Source organism: Mytilus edulis, chromosome 3 (genome assembly GCF_963676685.1).
Source record: "Mytilus edulis chromosome 3, xbMytEdul2.2, whole genome shotgun sequence".
In the NCBI taxonomy this organism is placed as follows: Eukaryota; Metazoa; Mollusca; class Bivalvia; order Mytilida; family Mytilidae; genus Mytilus; species Mytilus edulis.
This window is the reverse complement of record NC_092346.1, coordinates 89710514-89724479: the sequence shown is the minus strand read 5'-3', so window position 1 is coordinate 89724479 and position 13966 is coordinate 89710514. Positions and strand designations below refer to the sequence as shown.

The window sequence follows — 13966 nt, the reverse complement described above, 5'->3', positions numbered from 1 at the left end:
ATGACGACAAAAAGGCAACCTAAGCTTCCAGCTTTATTGTGAACCATCTGGTTTGTCTGTTTGTAGACGGCAACCTAAGCTTCCAGCTTTATTGTAAATCATCTGGTTTGTCTGTTTGTAGACTTAAATTTACATAAAACAAAATATCAATATAAAAAATAAAAGTAAAATTTGAAAATGCAGAATTCGTCATTACTGGTGACACTTTCTTTTTCATTGTCATATATGATTTGCGCTTATGTGATACTGTATTAATTTGCCTTTTTTATATTACATATTCACGATTTTTATACCTTCATAATCCTCGGTTTTTTGTACTCTTCTTTTTTATAGTCGACTTTGAAATTTGGTTCTATTAGACATGTTTTTGAAAAGGTTTTTTAAAAAATTATTTTAATGACATAAAAGTGGTCTGGAAAAAAAGTATTTCACATACCGTAATTTTACGTGTTTTACAAAATGGAGATTAGCTGTCAATTTCGTGTACAGTATTACACAGTTTTTCATTACGTTAATCAAATGAAGTGTACTTGGTTTACCTAAATTCTGATACATATTCATTCACTCGAACATACTCAGAATGTTCATTTTTGCGTGAAACAGGATTTTATATTAAATTTGTTACATTCACGGATCACGTATTTCAACATATCATATTGCGTAAAACAACCGAATAGTATTTGTTTGTGTGTGGTAACGACACTATATATTTGATGAAATCGTTTCAGAGGTATTTCTGCAATACAAGAGATTTATTGAAACGTGACGAAAATATGTGAATCTCATCTAGTCTGATTGTCCAATGTTTCTAACAGTTATAACATCAGAATATCATCGATAGGGTTTGTAGCTAGGTGCTGTGTTGATCAGCCAATTCTGGTTTTAGTTTTTAGCAAATATAGCAGTAAATAATGTTCGACTGTTAATGACGTCTTTACACTAAATCCATAGGATGTTGGATGTGTACTGTTGATAATTTGGTCTTAGATTCATGATTTTTTTTCGGCTTTGAACTAATGTAGTATTTTCAGATCTGTATTTCGTGTCTTTTTGTTGTTGAGATGTACAAGTACCCGGCCACGTCCACTCTGTGTTTTTGTTAGATGAACTTCTTTTTGTTTCCATCTGATGAGTTCAGCATTTTTCCACTTATTTTTCTAGCTTGTTCTTATGATGTACTGTATCATTACTGTCCCAGGTACGGTGACCTATAGTTGTTAATTCCTGTGTCATTTATAGTCTCTTGTGAAGAGTTGTCTCACCGGAAATCATTCGGCATCTTGTTTTTCTCACGGTTCATCCGCATATCCTACCCTGCCAATTGATGTACATTAACACATACTAGGCCTAAATATGTAGGTTATTTGTAATATTGTCCAATGCTGATGATGCTAAAATGCAATCGACAATGCAACAGTGTGTTTCAGGTTAGATTGTATAGCTTTCCCCATTGTATACAGTTTAATCCATATGATGGTTTAAGTATTGCTGTGGTCATCTACCTTTATTTGACGAAACTTGTCACTCACTCATTGAAGGCAGCCTTTACACTTATTAATCTATAGGACCTAATCTGTAAGAAATGTAAGAACATGTAAAGTGTTTTATTGTTGTTTTTTTGTTGTTGTTGTTGTTGTTTTTTATTTACTTTTTAACCTTTTTAGTGCAAAGCTAACAAAGTAAAAATAAAATGAAACATAGTGTGACGTGATTTTTTTCTATTTCAAAACAAAATGCTTCAAGTTACATCTCCTGCCAACCCAATTAAGGAAGGATCCGCTTCAGGTATCAAAGTACATTCTATGAGGTTTAAACAGATACCGCTTATGGGTTTTTTCTGCAAGAACGGATGGTATTTTAGCTAATTTTGTGGAAAATGTCCCCAAGACGATTCGAATTAGAGAATGCATTGACCATTTCTGTAGAAAGTTGTTACTCACCTTGTTAAATAACAAAACTCGCAACGATAATGAAGTCATAAGACGTCGTATAATAACATATAATTAGGAATAATTACTAATCATGTTTAAATATGCTTTTCGTTATTAAATTATTGATAATAAACATCCTTGATTCAGGATAAATATCATGCAAAATGGTAAAAACAAGGGGAAATATAATAATACTTTCAATGAAATCGTTTGCACATTTTTTTTTCAATATAAAAAAATGTGCAAGCATCATAATAAATTAAGTCAGGAGCCTGTAATTCATTGGTTGTCGTTTGTTGCCAACATATTTGCTTTATGTAATTTTTGTCTATTACTTAATACTAGAAATTATGACTAGTGAATCAATATATGCAAGTGAAACAAAATTTGACAACCAGCATGAACTTGTATAGATTACAATGCTTACCAGGATCGTTACAACAAACAACAAGGCTTAAAAGGTCAATGGATTCAACAATCTGTAATCAATACAAAACAAATACACCAAAAAAACAGGTACCAACGATTAAGAAGGGGTCCTCATTGGGATGACATGCAAACACGGTAAACCTGATACTTTCAGAACTTATGTATCTCATTATCAGACCGCATAATAGTTACTAGACATAAAATATGAAAATGCAATCATTGCAATCTTCTTCATAAGCAATGAAATTATACTCGCTTTTATGAGCAATATCTTTTTTTACACCCTTTTATTTTATATGGAAATTTACATCTAATTCTATAAGGTATAACCAAATAGGAAACTCGATTACGTCCGTTTAATAGCCATATATCTCTTCATCGAGTATTTACGAGTGGGATATTTTGTCTGTGGTTTAATCAGGGGATACAAATTATTATTGAATGACATTATATGAAAACTATCTCTGAGATTCTAATCGAACGTACTAATGAAATACGATGACAATACTATACAACCGTGAAACACTGTTAAGGGGTTCTCAGTACTTGTTTCAAGAGACAAGTTATATTGATAGAAATACCAGGTCGTTATGTTTCTCAGACAAGGAACATCTTTTTTTTACACCATTGCAATTCCTTTTAGCACCCAGAAAACAGTCTTTAGTCTTTAAAAAGAAACGGTTTAGTCTTAGATACATGAACATTATTAGTTATTATTGGCCTGGACCTAGCTGCCTGTAACTGAAAGTGCTCGCAGATCTGATCTGCACTTTTGTGTCTTTCTTTGTTATTAGGGATGTATCAATACCCTGCCACTTCCGGTCTGTGTTTTTTGTTAGATGTATTTTTCTGTTTTGTATTGGACGGATTTTAGGGCCTTTTCCATTGACTTTTATGGTATTTTATTGTGTTGGTACTCTTACAGAGTGCATGTTTAACCCTGTCATATTATATATGTGCCTGTCCAAAGTCCTCCAAAGTCAGGATACTATAGTTCAGTGGTTGTCGTTGGTTCAAGTCTTTCATATTTGTGTTTGTAAATTGTTTTGTTCTAAATTAGATATAAAATTAGGTTATTAGTTTTCTTAATGAATTGTTTCATATATTGCATATCGTGGCCTTTAATTGCCCCTCCTGGTTGAAGGCCGTACAATTTCCTAAAAACTTGCTTACATCCACTTAATTTGAACTTTGTGGATAGTTGTCTCATGGTAACAATACTACAACTCCTTATATTTATATTTCGGTAACTATTTAAGGTTGTCTTATCCATTGAAATCTGCATATATTCCACTGTTTAGATTAAATCAAATGTACAAAATGTAAGCAGAGTAAACGAACATCTCAGATTATGAAAGAATAAGTGAAACCTTGAACAACACAAATGAAAATAAATAACAATATACATGAATTAGGTGATATACTGTCGATTGCTGCCTACTACGAACTTTAAGTGTGAGCCGAGAATTGAATTATTGATTCCTGTTGCAATAAAGATATGACTTGGAACAGGAATCAATTAATATCTCTACTTGCACTTGTTGAAAAGTTGTTACTCGGCATCTTTGTTCAAATCTTGTAAATATAGAAAACCGAATGTCCAAACATAAAAACACATTAAATTTTAGTTTTTCTCTTTTGAATTGTTTCACGTTTTTTGTCGTGTCGTGAAAGTGGAATTCCCTGTTTTCTATAAGACACACCATGAGGTTATATCGAAATTCACTGTTTTTGAAAGACATTTTCTTCCAGATAGCAGAATTTGCTAATTCTTAAAGACATCTTCTCTGAGCTGCTAGCGAAATTCCTTGCTTATTCTTTGTTTCTTCTAATGTGGGAATTCCCAGTCTTCTGAAGGACATCTTTCGTGAGGTGATCGTAAAATTCCTGTTTTCTTCTGATGAGATAACACAATGCCCTGTCTTCTCTTGTTCCTCTTTTCTGGACATCAAACTGATGTAGTAGTGGAATTCCCTGTCTTATATATACATAAATTCAGTATAATTTCCAATTAGACAAATATTAACCAAAGATAAAATGTAGTCTTGTATTGTTTTAATTTTAGTTTCTTGTGTACAATTTGGAAATTAGTATGGCGTTCATTATCACTGAACTAGTATATATTTGTTTAGGGGCCAGTTGAAGGACGCCTCCGGGTGCGGGTATTTCTCGCTACATTGAAGACCTGTTGGTGACCTTCTGCTGTTGTTTTTTCTATGGTCGGGTTGTTGTCTCTTTGGCACATTCCCCATTTCCATTTTCAATTTTAGATTTAATGAACATGTGTGTTCGTCAGTTAATATTGTACCTGGCTACCTATTTAATGTGACAAAAATAAAATATGAAAATCGCTCCACTAGTTAAAGGGGGAAGTATTAGTTTACAAAAATCACTTTGTCATGAAAAAGAAATATGTTTCTTGCCAAATTCGTCTGGAACTAGAAATTTGATATGCACGATGTTGAATTAAATTTTAGATCATTTTTTCATATTGTCTTATCAACTTTATTTTAGCTGTTGCTTTTCTAAGAAAGGAATAAATGAATTAGTATAAAGTTCAGATAATTGTCAAAGTTTCTATTTAAATTAAGTTGCATATACCAGAACGAAAAATATTGCATGTCCAAGAACTTAATTTGATTAAATTAGTATGCCTAATATTTATTCTTCGTATCCATTTAGGTCACTAAATTAAAATAAGTGTTTTGCATGTTTCACCTACTGTCTGGTAACTTTTAAATATACAAATATACCAAGTTCCTTGAATGAGATGACCAGTACCTTCAACCTATTTCTGTTGACATACTGTTGATAATGTTAATAGAAAACCACCACACCGAACTACTCGGACTTTCCCAAGGCATATTATCAATTCAAATTAAAAAGAAAACAGCCCCAATGTTTAAAGTTACCGACTCTAATAACAAAGTATTGATCAACTATATGGATTTTGTTATTCAAATGACCCAAGCAAGATTTCTCAAAGATAAATAGGAAACAATCATGGGCTGGTGAAGAAAACGAAATGAAAAGCCAGCAGACATGCGACCATTATGGATATGACCACTTCATCAATTAGAGATTCACACACCATTAACCCTCACCAATAAATCACAAAACATTTTTTCTAAGGACTACCAAACTCAATGGTTTTGCTGTAATAACGAACCTCAAATTACGTTCCGTTGCGAACTAACTTGATAATTTCTTAACTATGTAATTGAGATTCAATTAAAATGCCTTCCATTCTATATATCCATGAACGATTACGGAAAGTAGTTTGGCTGACAATAAAATTGTGCTATTGTTGAGGTTCCCGAGCCTATAAAATATCCTTCCTCATTCTACTGCAGTATTGGAAAATAAGCTTTCTTTAAATATAGATATATTAGATGGAATATATTGAATTATATTTTTATATTAAAATTGATTAGATTGAGATACAGTTATAAAAACAGGCAGAATTTTAAAGCAGTAGTAGCTTACAGAAAGGAATCTGAAAGGTATGACAACAGTTTGTTCATTCTATACTTTTTGTATTTTCATTTTCTTCTAGTCGTACAAAATACTTCTTTACAGTACTTAATGTATTTGGCGTGAAGAAAGGAACTACATTATCCTTAATGTTTTATCTGTAAACCCTCATTACCAACCAAAAACTTCTAGCATGTGGCGCCGTTGTTGTAGAAACGTACAAATATTTCTCACAGCAAGTAGTACGGTCACGTTATAAATTTTGAATCTTATTTTTTGCATGGTATGATTGACATGCTTATCAACAATTAATCACTTTGCATGCTCTAACATTTGTTCTTGCTATTTTACACCTCATTACACCAGACAATTAGCAGTTTCAGTAGTTTTCTTGAGATGAAAACGCCAGTCCGGTCATTATTACATTACGTTTAAATTGGATTCATGACATCTCATAACTTCTCGTAAGGTTTTATTGATAAACCAGATGAAAACTAATTTTGTGTTCTCTCCGTGACATAACTTTAAGGTTTCGAATATTTTCCTGTAAAAATAAACAACTCTGGAAAATTTGAAAGAATAATTAAAAAAAGTTCAGAAAAGAAGCGTTATTTAGCAGAAGTTTCTAATAGGTCAACAATACAGAAACTCCAGCGTCATCATTCTTTCACACAAAAAAAGCCAAGAACAACGTACCGTTCTTTCCAAATTCCTCCTCATACACATGCCTGGAACCTGAATTTCAGTGGCTGTCATTGCTTGTTTAATGCTGACTGTCATATTTGTTTCTCGTTAATTGTTTTGTCATAAAACAGGCCTTTGTCTATGTGTGGTTTTTTTCGTCGTTGAAGGCCGTATGATGACACCTAGTAGCTTAAATCCGCATCATTTGAACTCTGTTGGATAGTTGTCTCATTTGCAATCATACCACATCGTATTTATTTGTTTTAATTTTCTGAATGTACTTTAAAACTAAGATACATTAAAAGCCTTTCTACGTATCTTTCAAAACGAATTTCAAATGTTTATGATACCTCTCTCAACGTTCGCGTTTTTTGCCTGATTATAAATTAATCAGAAATATGATGACAAAAACAAAACAAGTAGTTAGGCATATTTTCTTATATGGTAAAGTCTTTGAAAAGTTCGTTTGAAACGCTTATCTCCAACACCAAACTGTTTGAAATATTTTGTTCGAACATGCTGTCGTCATAATGTGACTTGTGGTAATATACCAGTATCATTTCATCTCTCCGGAGTACATATTATTTATATCTGATCAATTATTCGTCACTTTACACCAAAGCAGGTGTTAGAAGTTTACCCTCTAGTCACTGTTGGTTATGATCGGTCCATGATGACCTCCTAATGACATCCTCTGTATTGAACGCTAATGTGATAGGATCGTTATGATATAGGATGTGTATTAGTTTAGTTAAATGGTAAAGATGTCTCATTGTAATCGTTAATAAAATTTTCTACTTTGAACTTCCCCATTAAACGACTTCTTTTCAAATTACATTAAAATGAAATATTTGAAATTTCATTTGAAATTTCATAATTTTTGTGTAAAGAAAAAAATTAGAAGTTGACTTGAACTAGCTAAGTTCATAATCTTATCGATATTTACAAAAAATGAAAGACTAATCTATAATATACAGTGATATATTATTCCCCGATGCATTCATTCCACAGATTTGAAACGTGATTTAGTTGTGATAGATTTTGAAAACGAGAAATTGATGTATTTTGAATAAGAACAAAATATGTATATCACTGTATTTTAAATTGAATTTGATTTCCTTCAAATAACCGTTGTTAAAGACCACCGGAAATAAGTAAGATGGGATATTAAAGGCAACCATATAACTGGAAAATACATACTAGTAGATAAGTCAACAAAATGTTAACTTTTGTGATTAGATTAAACCGAGATTTATCAACAATATGCAACCAGTAACAAATCCTTTTAAGTGCCAAAACATTTAAGATGTAACTACAGACAACCACTAGCGAAAATTCTGACTATTGACAGGCACATGAAAATAAAATCTTTTCTGTTGAAAAAGTTAGACAAACAAGAATGTGTCCTAAGTTCACGGATGCCCCACTCGCACTATCATTTTCCATGTTCAATGGACCGTGAAAATGGGTAAAAAATATAATTAGGCATTAAAATTAAAAAGATCATATCATAGGAAACATTTGTACTAAGTTTCAAGTTGATTGGACTTCAACTTCATCAAAAACTACCTTGACCAAAAACTTTAACCTGAAACTCGCACTTTCATTTTCTATGTTCAGTGGACCGTGAAATAGGGGTCAAAAGTTTAATTTGTCTTTAAAATTAGAAAGATCATATCATAAGGAACATATGTACTAAGTTTCAAGTTGATTGGACTTCAGCTTCATCAAAAACTATCTTGACCAAAAACTTTAACCTGAAGCGGGACAGACGGACGAACGAACGGACGAACGGACGGACGAACGGACGCACAGACCAGAAAACATAATGCCCCTCTACTATCGTAGGTGGGGCATAAAAATTTTTAACTATTTCTTAGCAATTAACTATTGTTGATGTTTATATACTTATTAAAAAGAGCTTCATCCTTTTAGTACAATTATGGAAGTATGATAATACTTTCATGGTACGATTGACTAGAATTTATAAAAGCAGTAACGACACCTTTTCATTCATATTACAATGATGTTTACTGCTGGATTTTGTCCAAGGTCTTCCCGTTCTTGACAAGAAAATAAGGTTCATCTATTTCCGAAACGTTCATTTTATTACATACCATATTCAATTTGGTGTTTTTTGTGCTTCGATATGGTATATCAGGTATATGTAAATTTTCCATTTTCATCGTTGCTGATTAAATGAGGTTAATGGAGATATGTCTGAAAGAAGCAAGGCAAACAAATCATGAATTTTCTGACAGTAAAATTGCAACAATAAGATCAAGGTTAAAAGTAAAAGTAAAAGTAAAAAATGTTAAACCAAATTTCCTGCAATTTAAAAAAAACAGTCAACTACATTTTTTAAGCAATGTCATTACATTTTCTTTAAATTGAGTTAGAGTAATCTCAGTTTATGTTTTGGTTTCACAATGCATGATTATTTGTTGTTGTTAGTTTGATCCGTATCTTTGCACTATCAGAAAAAATAAAGAAAAATAAATTAGCATGAACCTATTACTGCAAAACTACTTAACAGATTATCATATCGCCATATTAATTCAAGCTTAAAGTGCAAAGATTTTTCCAACATGTTTTTTTTATTGTGAAGGCAGTTCGAACTGTAATCAAATAAAACAACAGGAACACAATGAAGATTTACTTCCTTAATTTTCCTGAGATAGAAGTTTATTTCTCTGTAAACCGGAAGATCTTAGACAATGACCCCGTCTTCTCCAATGCTGAAAATAGACAGAAATGCAACAATTAATATCACTTAAAACGCTCTAGTTCTCAACACAAGGATATATAAAAACTGTCAATAAACCATTCAATATTTACTGGGCTTATTATCCCAGCTGAGATGTTAATTTTCTCTTAATGAAATTTGAGATCAATAGAAATCGAATAAGTTGAACCTGTATGATATATTTAAGTATCTATTTAACCACATATTCCATTAAATAACTTTATATATCAATATTTCGTTAGGATAAACAGGTATTCCTATATATACGACTTATTCATTATCAGTTATATTGATCTGTCAATCTTTTGACAAAAAAAAACGTGGAGATTTCACAATTAATTCAAGAAGGAGGGTTAAGTTTAGTACTCAAATTGGACCTGCGAGAAACAATATCTGGACTAGACTCAGTCTTGCTGCAAAACTAACCAGCATTATCGAAAATATCAATACCTTAGTGAAGATAATTGGTACACGCAAACCTCAACTATATCATTCTACCATATTATGGATCAACTCAAAATCACTTTTGACAGCTGATAACTAATTTTGATCAATGTTACAGTTTTACGCATTTTTGTTTCGGACATCAAACTGTGGATTATGAAATTGGACATCTCCATCGAGTTATGTAAGTCGTTTTCTTTTCCTACGAGACTGTAACTATTCTCTTGCGATAAAACGTTACGGTTTTACGAGAATTGCAATGATTTTGTTTCTTTGTTTGACATGTTACGTTATTTTATCTTTAAAAAATGGAACATAAACCATACGATATCGAGAACTTCAAAGAATTTAATTATAACTTGTAAAGGTCTTTTTACACCCAAAAACATTTTCCCTTTTTGTAAAACATTTCAAGTGTGAGAAAAAAATCCTATAAACGGAATATTTTTTTATTGACTTGTGAATGTTCTAGATATCATTTTACTGTCAATATAATATAGAGATGTCAATGACGTGTTTAAAGTTAGTTTGCTGTTAAGTGTCAGAATGATTGAAACAAGAACACTAAAGAGGTCGCAACTAAGATCTCAAAAATTAAATCTTAGGATTTGGTAGACTTTTTTAACGTTTGAGAATTGCTGTTTCATTGGCAACCATACACATCTTCTTATTTTCACAATATATTTAATTTCATTTGTGTATTCAAATGTGTTACGACTAACTGTTCTATTTAGAAAGTAACTCCAATTACACATTCTACCTGTGATTTGACTTTTATCCTTATATAAGCTTCATAATGGAATAACATTATCGGTACCAATTTTTCTGGAAGCTGATATTTAAATAGAACACTTTAATATAACAGCACGATGCTGTAATACGAACTTTGATTTTTTGTAATCGGATATATGGTTACATTGCTTTCAATCTTTCGATCCTATGATTCCAAACCATACTTCCTATCAACAAAAGTAATTAATTATTTTATTAATAGTGGGAATATAGGAGATCAAATAGCTAATCCTAATATTGGAAAATACAGAGTGTCACTGACTGGAAAAACTGCATGTGATAATCGCTTACGAGCGATAAAGCAACAGGATCTCTTTTCGCTTATCTAAATGTTTGGTTTTATATGTGAAAAATCTCTTATACGTTTGCATTAATATTGATACGTATTCGATTGGTTAAAATTTCATTACGATCAAAAGACAGAAAAATCCGTTTGCAAATGATGAAATTGCGATAGTAAAGCTCAAAGTCGTTCTACCAAATGTCATAAATACTATTGGGAACCAAGTGGGTGGCGTACAACCTTTTCCAATTTATTCTTTTTCATAGAGAAGGATTATATAATTGATTACATAAAGCAGCAGAAATTGAAATTAACACTAAAGAGAAGAAAGGGTTATTTGAATCGATTGATTGGTCTATAATTACGCAACTTTCAGTTATGATTAGTTGCGCCTCGCTTTAATGTTTTGTGAGTTAGCAGATCTACATTGTGTATTTAAACAATGATTTTATTATTGGTCCTGGTTCCATTTGTACTACCTGGTCTATTTCTAGCATTGTCATCTATGACGGACAAATTATTTTAAGTTGACATGAAATAATTATAAGAATTTGTAAATGCAAACTGAAACTAGAGGCTCTAAAGAGCCTGTGTCGCTCACCTTGGTCTATGTGACTATTAAACAAAGGAAGCAGATGGATTCATGACAAAATTGTATTTTGGTGATGGTGATGTGTTTGTACATCTTACTTTACTGAACATCCTTGCTGCTTACAATTATCTCTATCTATAATGAACTTGGCCCAGTAGTTTCAGTGGAAAATGTTAGTAAAAATTTACAAATTTTATAAAAATTGTTGAAAATTGACTATAAAGGACAATAACTCCTTCCATTTCGGTCATGTTGACTTATTTGTAAATCTTACTTTGCTGAACATTATTGCTGTTTACAGTTTATTTCTATCTATAATAATTGTCAAGATAATAACCAAAAATAGTAAAATTTCCTTAAAATTACCAATTCAGGGGCAGGAACCCAACAACGGGTTGTCCGATTTATCTGAAAATTTCAGGGCAGATAGATCTTGACATGATAAACAATTTAACCCCATGTCAGATTTGCTCTAAACGCTTTGGTTTTTGAGTTATAAGCCAAAAACTGCATTTTACCCCTATGTTCTATTTTTAGCCATGGCGGCCATCTTGGTTGGTTGGCCGGGTCATCGGACACATTTTTTAAACTAGCTACCCCAAAGATGATTGTGGATAAGTATGGTTTAATTTGGCCCAGTGGTTTCAGAGGAGAAGAGTTTTGTAAAAGATAACTAAGATTTACGAAAAATTGTTAAAAATGGAATATAAAGGGCAATAACTCCTAAAGGGGTCAACTGACCATTTCGGTCATGTTGACTTATTTGTAAATCTTACTTTGCTGAACATTATTGCAGTTTACAGTTTATCTCTATCTATAATAATATTCAAGATAATAACCAAAAACAGCAGTTTCCTTAAAATTATCAATTCAGGGGCAGCAACCCAACAACGGGTTGGCCGCTTCAACTGAAAATTTCAGGGCAGATAGATCTTGACCTGATATACAATTTTACTCCCGTCAGATTTGCTCTAAATGCTTTGGTTTTTGAGTTATAAGCCAAAAACTGCATTTTACCCCTATGTTCTATTTTTAGCCATGGCGGCCATCTTGGTTGGTTGGCCGGGTCACGCCACACATTTTTTAAACTTGATACCCTAATAATGATTATGGCCAAGTTTGGTTTAATTTGGCTCAGTAGTTTCAGAGGAGAAGATTTTTGTAAAAGTTAACAGACGACGCCGGACGACGACGGACGACGGACGCCAAGTGATGAGAAAAGCTCACTTGGCCCTTTGGGTCAGGTGAGCTAAAGAGTGTTCGGTGTTGTGAACACACGTCATATGAAACTACATAGATTCAGATTCAGGTTAAATAGTTTATATCGCTATGTCCACTTAAAGAAATTTGCGTGGCAAATAATGGTGTCAAATAATCGGCATGAAAATAACTTATAATTTACCCTGATTGGCAAAGAAATATTAGAAAGATAAAATGGAACTAAATACTGAATAAATGCAGTCACATGTCGTTTAGAAGAAACTACTAAAGCTTGTTTCCATCAGTATGACTACTGGACTATACAGAAACAGAACATCGAAAACACCTCGCGTTAGTTTTAAATTAATTGGGTGCACAGTGACATTTTTTGTACGAATATTTATTCAAACCTTTTTCTAGTGGTAAGAAGTTGTTTGGAATCCAGTGACAAATAGTTGATGTATGTTTACCAGTAAATACCTAAGGTAGGTCCTGCAAAGTAATCAACCAATCGACATGAAGGACGTGGAACTTGGAATGACACTACAGACTCCTTTAAGAGTTGTTGCAAGGGTAGTTCAACGTGAAACGTTGAGGAAAGATTGACATCTCACTATCTATGCATTAGATTAATACTGTCGGGACTTCGCTGTGTCCATCTCGCACAGCCAAACAGACACTCTACTATGTGAAAGGTTTTGCTGTCGGATTGAAGAAAACAAACGAATGACGACATTGTATACTGATATCTATAGAGCAGTCAATCATTGGGGTATCCATTCTTGAAAAAAAAAATCATTAAAGAAAGAACAGGAGTATTCGAATTATTTTTCTCGCGTCGTTCCCTGTCCAAGCAGTTGAAGTTATTAATTTGAGACGTTTGCGACACGAAAGAGATTTAAGTGATAGAATAAAGACATATTTAGACTTTTTACCGTTTTACTAGGCGCCAGACAAGAATGTAATAAACGTATAAAAATTATGGTATAGCCATTTAAGGAAATAAAACATTACACTTTATTTTATTTAACCATTACTGGACAAGCAGATCTAATAATTTAATGTGTATAAAACGAACATTAAATGACATAGCCAAAAGCTACTCCGGGTAGATAGTATAATCATTATCAACTCGTAAAACAAATATCTTTTAAGTGATTGGGAATGTATTTACGAAGTAAAAGGTTTAAAAGGAGTTGCGTCAAATGCATTATAAAATATCAGAAACAATTTTTATCAAATTGATGAATTTGCACATTTCTATTTATTGTTAGAGTTCAAACTGGGCGTGTTATCAATTCAAATGCAGATTGATGAAACATTATTACACAAGTATTGCGCCAAAATTCAGTGTATTGAGCTAAAGTTGAAAACTATAGTTACAATTGTTA

At 32.3% G+C, this 13966-nt stretch overlaps 1 protein-coding gene across 9 annotated transcripts in view; it reads left to right on the top strand.

Moving 5' to 3' along the window:
- Positions 1 to 13966, top strand: part of LOC139517728 (protocadherin alpha-10-like) — a 78037-nt gene that overhangs the window by 7285 nt on the left and 56786 nt on the right. For 2 of the 9 annotated variants that reach the window (XM_071309101.1, XM_071309095.1), the window contains exon 1: positions 9752 to 9892. The exons of the other annotated variants lie outside the window; for them this stretch is intronic. The gene's annotated coding sequence lies outside the window, so the exon portion shown is untranslated. Of the gene's footprint in view, positions 1 to 9751; positions 9893 to 13966 lie in introns of those variants that run through there. 9 annotated transcript variants of the gene reach the window in all.